Source organism: Antechinus flavipes, chromosome 4 (genome assembly GCF_016432865.1).
Source record: "Antechinus flavipes isolate AdamAnt ecotype Samford, QLD, Australia chromosome 4, AdamAnt_v2, whole genome shotgun sequence".
In the NCBI taxonomy this organism is placed as follows: domain Eukaryota; kingdom Metazoa; phylum Chordata; class Mammalia; order Dasyuromorphia; family Dasyuridae; genus Antechinus; species Antechinus flavipes.
The window spans coordinates 330,682,267-330,694,054 of record NC_067401.1 but is presented as its reverse complement, the minus strand read 5'-3'; positions in this window follow the sequence as shown (position 1 = coordinate 330,694,054).

Sequence of the window (11,788 nt, the reverse complement as noted above, 5' to 3'; positions counted from 1 at the left end):
AAGGCAGGGACAATGCCTAATTTAATGTTTCTAAATTTGATAAGTATATCAAAAGAGATCTCTCTTTACAAATATCTAAAAATAATGTCAGGGCCAAAGGACATTTTTTCCCCCTGAGGCAATTGGGGTTGAGTGACTTGCCCAAAGTCACATAGCTAGGAAGTGTTAAGTGACTGAGACCACATTTGAACTCAGGTCCTCCTGACTTCAAGGCTGGTGCTCTATCCACTGTACTACCTAGCTGCCCCATCAAAGGACATTTAACAAATGATTTTGGAAAAGCTGATTATAAGATAAGATTTAAAGGCTCTACAGTTGGAGGGGACCTCAAGAATCCTAATTCAACCCCATCATTTTACAAATAGGGAAATTGATGCCCAAAGGAGGGACAAAAATAGACGTTATGATTTCAATGATACTCCACAAATGTATTATGAGATTCATTGATGTAGTGAAATATAATTATGCCAAAGTATTACAGTAAATTTCCAAGATGGCATTTTGGTGAGTTGTGTACAGTCATGGAACAGAGCTCTGAATTTGAAACAAAGGATTCTTACAAGGTATTAAGTCAGTGGAATTGATAGAGACAATAGTTATCTAATTTAGCATGATTCAGTATGATTGATTTAATCCTACAAGGAGCTGTTATGAGCCAGAACTTGAAACAAGGTACTAAGTGGAATTGAGGAGACAATGGTTAAATCTAGTTTAGCATTGATTTAATTCTACAACAAATAATGGTTTCCTAGTGATATAATGATTGGTATATATATACTCAGTGTGGAACATATAAGTAGAAGCTCTCAGGGCCAAAAAAGACAAGTGCACTAAAAGTTCTCAAGGCTGAGACAGATTCATTCCATCATCTACCTTTGTGATGGCTGGAGGCTGAAGCACAAACCTTTGGAGTAGGGGAGATTCAGAAGCCAGAGAAAGCAGGCAGGAGCTCAAGCGCTCAGAATCAAGGAGAGAGATAGGCCTCCAGAAAAAAAATTACTTGTCCAAGTGAAGGAGACAAGACTTTGAAGGAGACAATAAAGGATTTCGACTTTTTAACTCTTGGCTACTTGTGTGGTGATTATTGAACTGAAATGAAAGCTGCTCCCAGAGACCCTAAGAAAACCGAAAAAAGAGAACATTACATTTTAGAGAGAATATTACAGTGTACTTTTTTTCATGGCAGTGATAATTTCTTGCTCTAAAATGAATGCTGATGATGGAAAAAAAGTTATCATAAGCAAAATAATACAAAGACTGGAGTATTAAAGATTGAATAAAAGTAAATTTTAGGAATGAAACTATTTTTTGTCTTTTATTCAAAATTATAATGAAACCATTGTCAGAAGAAGCCTTTAAGACAGTGGTTTTCAAACCTTTGTTCTCAGTATCTTCATGTTGTTAAAAAACTATTGAGGATCTGTTCAAAGAGTTTTTGTTCACATGGATTATATTTATAACTATTTATTATATTAGAAATAAAAAATAATTTTGAATTTGTAGACCCTCTGAAAGGGTTTCAGAGACCCCCACAATTCTTTGGACTACACTTTGAGGACCGTTGCAAGATCTGGGTATCTTCAGCAAAGTGCAAAGTATCTACCCCAAAATGTTTAGGAGATTTTTGTTTAACTTCCCAATGGGCCAGGAAGCCTTGTAACAATTGAAGGGATTGGAAACGATGACAAACATAATGATGTGCTGAGAAACAATAGTTCCCAAAGCATAGAAATTCCTAAATAAGAGTTTACCTTGTGTCACAAATCATGGAAGATAAAGAAAAATATCCAAGAAGTGGAAAGAAACATGTTTTAATGTCCTGGGAATTTGGCTAATTTTAACTCCATTGATAACCTATGGGCTATGGTCAAAATGAGACTGGGAAAATGGGACTGTTCATCAAAGATATTCTTAATATCTAGTGTCATGTGGCTTCATGGTGAAGGATTAAAAATGTGCCTCAAAGTTTTGTGAATTTAATACTAAATCATAAAAAAGAGATGTTAAAGGAATAATATAATGCTTATTGAATTTTTTTAAGATGTAAAAAGTTGTAAGATTTATGTATAAGTAAATTATTTTACTTTGTCCCAATTCAAAAAAAATGAATGCTGTAATGTTGTCATATGTCATGACTTTTCCCCAATCCTTGGTATCTTCTTGTGTCTTCAAAGCACTTTGCAAATTATAAAGGAGTATGTCTTTTATATGTCCCCAATTATAGTCATAAAATCTCATATTTAAAGATAGATAGACTATTCATACATTAATAGTCTCTAGAAGAAACTGCCATTGACAGGGAACTCATTACATTATTGAGATAGCTTATACTATTTTCGGATAGCTCTAATAATTAGAAAATACTTCCATATATTGAACATAAGTCCATCACTTTATAACCTACATCACTGCTCTTAATTACGTGCTCTGGATTGTTGCAGACCAGTGAACCACAACATTCCCAAGTGTGGCCTGAACCAAATTAAAATGTAGTTTTTAATCTGTTTTTAATGTGCTGATGTATTAATAATAAAAAAGAAATAGATTTCTATATCTATATCTATATATGGGGTTTTCTAAGTCAATATGTGACCCATTGGGATATAGGTCTGCTGGCCCCAATTCTTTTTGAGTCTAACATCACTGTTGTAGACTACAGATTGTAGAACTATCCACTGACATGATTCATTTCAGTGTCTAGTTTGTGGTTTCTATGACCTTTCTCATGATGTTTGCTTCTTAGAATTTTGTAACTGCAAATGCCTTCCTTTCACAGGAGAATATAAATGAATTTATATTGTTTTCTATAGAAAATATACATTAACCTACCCAATTATACATGCCAGACTTGCCAGAACTTGTGTTTTGCAGGTCTAGCCTCTGAGAATCCAGTTAATTCTATGATACAATGAGGCCTGTGAGCAAGACTTTTGATTCACCATAAAAAGAACTAAGTGGATTCCAATGAAATTTCATTTGATTTTTTTCCTAAATAAAAAATACACATTTGTGCAGGAATGTATGAATATTGATATTGCAGCTAGATTAGAGCATCCTTGCTGTGTGAGCCTGGGCAAATCACTTAACTCTTGTTTGCCTCAGTTTTCTCATCTGCCTCAGTTTTCTCATCTCATCAGTTTCTCAAACTGTTCTAGTATCTTTGCCCAGAAGACTGAAAAGTGAGGTCAAACAGATCAAAACAACAGAATAAATAACAACAGTAGAATTTGAATTTTCATTTATATGAAGAATCCCAAGGGAAAAATTACAAATATCTCAAATTAGGGTCTCTGATGACCAATTGAGAGAAAATGTTTTGACCATAAAAATTTTCATTTCAGACTTGTGTTTCCTTATTCTTCAGGAGGTTCCAGAGTGGAAAATGCTTCATATCTCCCCCTAATAGAATGTAAGATCCTTGAGATTACTTTATTTTTGTATTTGTAGAAAAAAAAATTATAACATTGAGTGTTCATCCCCCCTATCAAATGTAATGGACTATCTTAGAAAGGAGTGGATTTAGATTATCTCTTGTTCTAGGTATTTAAGCAAAGATAATATATATCAGGTATATTATACTGGGTATTTTCACCCAGGTAAATGTTGGACTTACTGAGCTCTGAAGTTCTTTCCAATTCTAAGGTTCTATGATCAACTAAAAGCATTATGTAAAGAATACCCACAAATCTCCACTTACTCTCCACCCATTTCCTATTCCCTCCCACTTGTCTGTCAGCCCACATGTCTTACTTGCCCTTAATCACATTTTCCAACCATTCACCTACTCATTCAGTTTCTCCTACTTATCAAATATCTACCACTTTCCCACACTATACCTGCCCATTTTTATCCACCCACTCCTATTATATATCCACTTTCTTTCTATAGAATTCATCTTTCTTTTTCTTCACTCCTTTTAAACTCACCATATCTGTCTTTTGTTGATTTTTTTTATCTGTCTTGAACTATTACTTATCTCTCTATATATCTACCTATTTATTTATCTGTCTCCTTCATCTTTGTTCTTCCTAGTTTTTCTTTTCTATTCCAACTTATTATGTTTTTTCTTGTGATTTTTTTTCCTTCAGTCATGTTTCTCTTTTTTGGAGAGAGGAAAGTTTCTCTTTTCCATTTTTCTTTCTTTACTCTCTTTTGAAATCTCTTTTCTGTTATCATTTTCTTTAGTTTCCATGCCTCTGTTTTTGGTTTTGGTTTTTTGTTTTTATCTTTTCTTCTTCTGTCATGTCAGGATCTGAAACCTTCCACATTCTTTCCACCATCACTTTAAAGCAGGAATTCTAAACATATTTGGTATCAGGGAACCCTTGGATGGTCTGAGGAAGCCTATCAATCCCTTCTCACAATAATGTTTTTAAATGCATAGAATAAAATACATAGGATTACAAAGGAAACCAATTATGTTGAAATACAACTATCAAAATATCTTTTTTTTAAAATGGGCCTGAAGTCTGCTATAGAAGGAAGCTCTTTTTCTCACTTAATAGAAAATATATAGCATCCAGAGAGAAGGGACTGCTGGTGATAAAAGGGATAGTGCCTCCCTGGCTATCCTTCCACCCATCCTTAGGCACTATTATTTATTACATAGGCTAATTATTATTATTATTATTTTAGAGAGGGGAAAAGAATGAAAGAGCTAGTGTGGCACTATGAAAAGAGCACTGAATTTAGAATCAGAAGATCTAAGTTCAATGATTTTGGTGAGTCATTTACTCTAACTAAGCCTCAGTTTCCTTAACAATAAATGAAGAGATTGAACCAGTTAATCTTTAAATCTCTTCCAGCATTACATATATGATCTTATGATTAACATTCAACAAATATAGGAAAAGGGCAGAACACTTTATAACTTAGAAAATGCTCTCTGAGAGTTGCCATCACCAAAAAAAATATTGTAATCAATATGGGAATGAGATTTTCTGAACTTTATGAGAATCATCTCTAGGCTGACATAACTGACAACCACTGGGCTGGTAGTCTAAACTCTTGCAGTTTAGCAGGACCTGCCAGAATTTATGCTAGCCATAGGTAAGCCTCTACGATTTTCATGGACACTAAGTTACCATAAAAAGAGCTAAGTGTGTTCCAATTCAATTTCATTTGGATCTTTTTTTCAAAATCAAAAAGTACACATGTATTTGTGAATATGTGTATATTGATGTCACTTATGATGTGAATGTTTTATTTCTTTCCCAGCCCACTTCAGGGAACTTCTGGGAATTGCCCCAGGCTGGCAAGTGGCAGTCATCCAATTCTCCTATTTGAAATCAAAATGTGTCCTACAGTGTTCCTCAGATATCAGCTCCACTCTAAACAGCTAAAGATATCCCTGAGGACACCCGAAGTAAGTGTGACTGCTTCCTCTGGCAGAACCAAAGAAGCCTGGCAAAGCTAGTAGAAACTGGACCTAACCTCTTTCATAAGGTGAGAATGGGATTAAAGAGAGGCTTTTCAAAAGGGGTTAAATGTAATGATAAGCAACAAGTTTGACTGACATATTTTTTGGTGAGGGACAGAGCTATAATTAAGAATTCTGGCAGAAAGGGTTAATATTGAGATTTTACTTCTGGAAACAGGCTGGCCATACTCTTCCATATCATTGTTTCACAAGAGAGTTTTCTATGAGACAGTTATAATTAGGAGCATCTACTCCCAGGGAGTATGGCCCATTCCCCCAAAGGGCAATCAATGATTCCTTTCCCTATAAAGTCCCAAGAAAGTGGAGAGGTTTTCATAGCAGTAGCCTCAATACTGAAGTTTTTGAAGTTTTTCTAGAACTCTTTCCTTTTATACATTTTGAATTTTGAGAGTTTAGTGGTTCAAAGTAACTGATCTTTAAAAAGTTTGTATCTTGCCAGTGGTTTGTTAGGAGCTAAGTTTGTTGTTACTGTTGTTATACAGTCTTGTCTGACTCTTCATGATCCCTTTTGGGGTTTTCTAGGCACTGGAGTACTTTGTGTTCTCTACTTCCTTTTATAGATGAGAAAACTGAAGCAAAAAGGATAAAGTGACTTGGTCAGGGTCATACAGTTAGTAACTATCTGAGGCCATCGAGTTGTCCATAAAAGTGCTGAATATGCTGCTGATAATGTTTTTCACACAGAAAACTGGTCCTCTTGGGCAAGTTGACTTGTTGATGATATGAATGGGTATATAAACTTTGGAGCAGGATCTTTAGGGAAATTACCTGCAAAGATCTATAATCCTACTGTAGAAATCTCCAATATAATATCCTTTAAGAAATTATCATGTCTAGTATGTAGCCATAATATGACAAGTATGATAGCATATACCCAGAATTCCTGCTTTTAAGGAGGCTGAGTTGATGGTGAGCTTGAAGTAGGAAGTTCTGATTGGCAGCCATTGCTTGATATTTAGTCTATTCTTTTCACCACTTTCTCTTCTCAATATTTGCTCCTCTTTCAATTCTTTCCTCAAGAGTTTTAATTAATTTTTTTTCTATTGCTTCATTATTTCCAGATATTTTTGTAATCCTTATAGAAAATACTTTTTCGCTCCCCCCTCCTCCTTTTCCTTGTAGCTGTTACAGTTCTATTTACAGGGAATCTCTAACTATAAAATAATTTTTATACTGGTCAGCACTGTCTTCAATTTACTCACATCTCCGACTTTGGTTCCTTAATTCAATTTTATGTGAGGGCTAGGTTTTGCTGCCTGCTGCCCTTTTCAAGAAGAGTGGTTAATCCTGCTTGATCTTGCCCTCAATTCTTATGCCTCCTAGTACTTTCTGGGGTTTGGATCCCTGTTGATATTCAGAACTCAAATATCCCTGTTGATATTCAGTATTCAAACAGTGTTTGCTTACACTGGCACTGATTTTACCAATAATACTTTTTCCTATTGCTTGAAAACTTCTGGTTGACTCTGTGTGTGTTTGCGTATGTGTGTATCTATAGCTCCAGGGGGGAGAAATAATTCACTGTAGTTTCTCATTGTATTTATTAATCATTATTAGGTCATGGGCAAATTTCAGCTTTTTGCTGAAGTAGTCTAGGAGCTGGACAGTCTGCTTCTCTTTGAAGAGCCATATTGTTAAAAAGTATAAAGATTAAATATAGATGTAGACATACAAAGATTCATATATATATGTATAAAATAAATTTTTATTGATGTTTGGTTTTTACATCACTGTAATTTCTCCCAGTATACTTTTTCTTTTCTTTCCTCTTTCCAAAGCACCATTCCATGTAGCAAATTATATTTTTAAAGAAAAAAGAAAGAAAATAAATCTGCAGACCAAAAAACAATATATGTGATGAATACAACAATGTAAGTGGAAAGAATGACAAATTGATAATTAAAATAAAAAATTCACTTTTAATTATTTTTAATTTTAATTATCAATTTGTCATTCTTTCCACTTACATAGTTGTATTCATCACATATATTGTTTTCTTAACTTTGTCTACTTCATTCTACAACAGAACATGTCAATCATTTAATGCTTTTCTGTCTTTATCATATTCTTTCCTATAACACAGTAATATTCAATTATATATATGTATCACAATTTGTCAAGGCATTTACTTTATTTCTAGTTCTTTATTACCATAAAGCGTTGTAATAAATACTATGCTGTAATAAGGGACCTTTTTTCTTATCAATGACCTTGCTGAGGTAAAAGTTCAATAGTTGGATCTCTGGGTCAAAGGGTATGGATATTTAGTGCCTTTACTTGTGTAGTTCTAAACTGCTTTCCCAAAATGGTTGTGCCAATTCACAAATTCACTAATAATGCATTAGTGTTTATATCTTCCATCATCTTTTGTTATCTTTTCCAATTTGCTTGGTATGAAGTGAAATCTCAGGGTTGTTTTATCCCCATTTTTCTTATTATTAATAATTGGAAACATTCTTTCATATGGTTGATAATAATTTTTTTAAATTTTATTTTATTTAATAATAACTTTATATTGACAGAATCCATGCCAGGGTAATTTTTTACAACATTATCCCTTGCACTCGCTTCTGTTTCGATTTTTCCCCTCCCTTCCTCCACCCCCTCCCCTAGATGGCAAGCAGTCCTATATATGTTAGATATGTTGCAGTATATCCTAGATACAATATATGTTTGCTGAACCGAACAGTTCTCTTGTTGCACAGGGAGAATTGGATTCAGAAGGTATAAATAACCTGGGAAGAAAATCAAAAATGCAAATAGTTCACATTTGTTTTCCAGTGTTCTTTCTGTGGGTGTAGCTGCTTCTGTCCATCATTTATCCATTGAAACTCAGTTAGGTCTCTTTGTCAAAGAAATCCACTTCCATCAGAATACGTCCTCATACAATATTGTTGTTGTCGAAGTGTATAATGATCTCCTGGTTCTGCTCATTTCACTTAGCATCAGTTCATGTAAGTCTCGCCAAGCCTCTCTGTATTCATCCTGCTGGTCATTTCTTACAGAAAATAATATTCCATAATATTCATATACCACAATTTACCCAGCCATTCTCCAATTGATGGGCATCCTTTCATTTTCCAGCTTCTAGCCACTACAAACAGGACTGCCACAAACATTTTGGCACATACAGGTCCCTTTCCCTTCTTTAGTATCTCTTTGGGGTATAAGCCCAGTAGTAACACTGCTGGATCAAAGGGTATGCACGGTTTGATAACTTTTTGGGCATAATTCCAGATTGCTCTCCAGAATGGTTAGATTCGTTCACAACTCCACCAACAATGCATCAGTGTCCCCGTTTTTCCGCATCCCCTCCAACATTCATCATTATTTTTTCCTGTCATCTTAGCCAATCTGACAGGTATGTAGTGGTATCTCAGAGTTGTCAATTTGCATTTCTCTGATCAATAGTGATTTGGAACACTCTTTCATGTGAGTGGTAATAGTTTCAATTTCATCATCTGAAAATTGTCTGTTCATATCCTTTGACCATTTATCAATTGGAGAATGGCTTGATTTCTTATAAATTAGGGTCCGTTCTCTATATATTTTGGAAATGAGGCCTTTATCAGAACCTTTAACTGTGAAGATGTTTTCCCAGTTTGTTGCTTCCCTTCTAATCTTGTTTGCATTAGTTCTGTTTGTACAAAGGCTTTTTAATTTGATATAATCAAAATTTTCTATTTTGTGATCAGTAATGGTCATCATTTGGTTCATCTTTGGTCACAAATTTCTTTCTCCTCCACAAGTCTGAGAGATAAACTATCCTATTTTCCTCTAATTTATTTATAATCTCGTTCTTTATGCCTAGGTCATGGACCCATTTTGATCTTATCTTGGTATATGGTGTTAAGTGTGGGTCCATGCAATAATAATTTTTTAATTCTTCTTTTGAGAAATGTTAGTTTATATACTTTGCTTATCTATTGGGGAGGGATTAAGTATTAATCAGACTTTATGTATTTTCAGTGCCTAACACATTTTATGTTTAATTTATAGTTACACTACCACTTTAAGCATATTATCAAATTCAGGAGAGCAGGACAAAGGAATTTAAAACTAGAAAAAATGGTAAAGATCATTTAATTAAGAAAACGGAGACCCAGATATATTAAACAACTTGCTCAAGATAGCAAAGGTATTGGTTAACCAACCTAGAATTGGAACCCAATTCTTTTTGCTCTGAAATCAAAAGGCCTTTCTTTAATTAACAAACCAAAAAAAGTTTTTTTGATGCTTCCTTTTTAAAAACATTTAATATTAACTGAACCTCTTCCTCAAAAGAACCCTTCTTTATAATAAAGAAACTGTATTTTATTTTCTCACACCACAGTTATTTGGATTTTTTTTTTTTGCTTGAATGTATTTATGTTTAAAAGAAGAACTTTTATTTCCCCCAAAGAACAGCTATGAAAGAAAAAGGGGGGGGGGGAGTAATAGTGATGCAAAAACAAAAATCAAGCAAAAAGAATAGAGCAGAGAGCACCCATGAAACATTTTTAAAAGTACCCAGAAGCATGTAAAAGTAAGTTCAGAAAGGAATATAGAAAAGCAAGGATGAATTAATGCTCCTGATTAAATTGAATGAGTCTAAAAAAGTCCCAATTCTTGATGAAGGTCATATTGTAAAAGGGATATGAGAAAGGGAGTAATTGGCAAATAACCCTGCAGAAAGAGGACAGTACAAATTGTAGAGTAAGTAAGGTTTTTCAACCCAAAGGAGGGAGAAAAAATCTTGCAGCTGTGTCTACAAGGCAGAAAAGATTGCTGAAGGACAAACCTTTTTCTATATTCTGTAAAAAGAGGCTGGAGTCAGGTGACTCCTTTCTGAGAGAAGTATTTTGGACAGATCCCTGATACTAAAGATTTTTAAAGTTTTTCTATCTTTTGGCCATTTATCTATAGAAATGGTAGGATTAAGTCTTAAATAGACCTATGTCTTTAGTGTCTTACTCCATGCTCTTAAATATTTATGAATGGGAGGGCCTATATACCAGATATAGAAAAAAGATTCCAAGAATTTTGAGTAGAATATGACCACAAAGAGGAACAATCTCTTAGATAGGCAGCTAAATTCAATTAAATGTAATGATTGATATTTCCAGAAAAGATATGATGAAATACTTCTCTCTTCTTCTTTTTATTTTATTTTATGTTTTATTTTTTTTAGAGCTGTGTGCCACAGTAAGAGGAGGGAATTACTATAATGGTAAAACAAACAAACAAACTACATATGCTTTCACACCCCATTGCCAGGTTTGATAATTTTGCTTGCCTGACTTTTTTCCTTTCTTTCTTTGCCTTCTCCTCCTTCTTGAAATTCTCAGGGGCTGCACTTGATATAAAAATACAGGAAAGTAATAACATTTCTGGCATCAAATTTAATTTATGATTATTTCACCATTTTAAGCATATCAAATTCAGTAGTAAAAGACGTTAGAGATCATTTAATTAAGAAAAGTGAGACCCAGACATATTAAACAGCTTCCACAAAATAATACAGGTTATTCATTAGCCATGCTAGAATTGGAATTCAATCCCAAGTAATTTCTTTACAAAAAACAAAACAAAACAACAACAAAAGTATTCCTTCCCCCTCCTTTTTTTTTTAAAACATTTTCACTCCACTGAACTCCTTGCCCAATAAAAGTCGCTTTTTTAACAAAGAAATATATTTGACAAATTTCAAATTGTTATATTTCCATCCCCATATTGGATTTGTTTTTTCTCAGCTGGATCTGTTAGAAATGAGGGCTTTAAGTTTTTTTTTTTTTTTTTTGGTAGGGAGATATATAAGAGAATGTGTATGGAATGATAATTATATAAAAAAAAGAATAAAGAAGAGCACCAATAAAATATTTTAAAAGTATCTAAAAGAAAATAAAAGGAAGTTCAGAAGGGATGCAGAAAAACTGTTAGTTGGGTTGGTGGTACTAATAAAATTTAAGATATTTAAACAGCTCATGAGCTCATAACAGCTTTTTCTGTTCTTTCGATATGAAAAGATGGAGTTGGCTATCATTTGTCAAATTGATAATAAAATATGAAGAAAATTAAAAAAAAATAAGTATATATCTCATTTTCTACTTTTAATCCATCTGTGTATTTTTCTTTTCTTTATTTCTTTCTTTTTACTACTCCAACTTCATTTTTTAATTAAGCGCAATATAAATGTGATACTTTAAAAAAAAAAAAAACAAGCTTAGACAATTGTGAGGCTGACTAGTATGCTTAAAAGTCCGGAACTATCGCCACCTACAGGTTCTTTGTTTTAAGTCACTTGTCTCGAAGACACCCTTACTATCTCTTTACAAAAGAATTGTCTGCAGTGCTGGGCCATATTGCCAC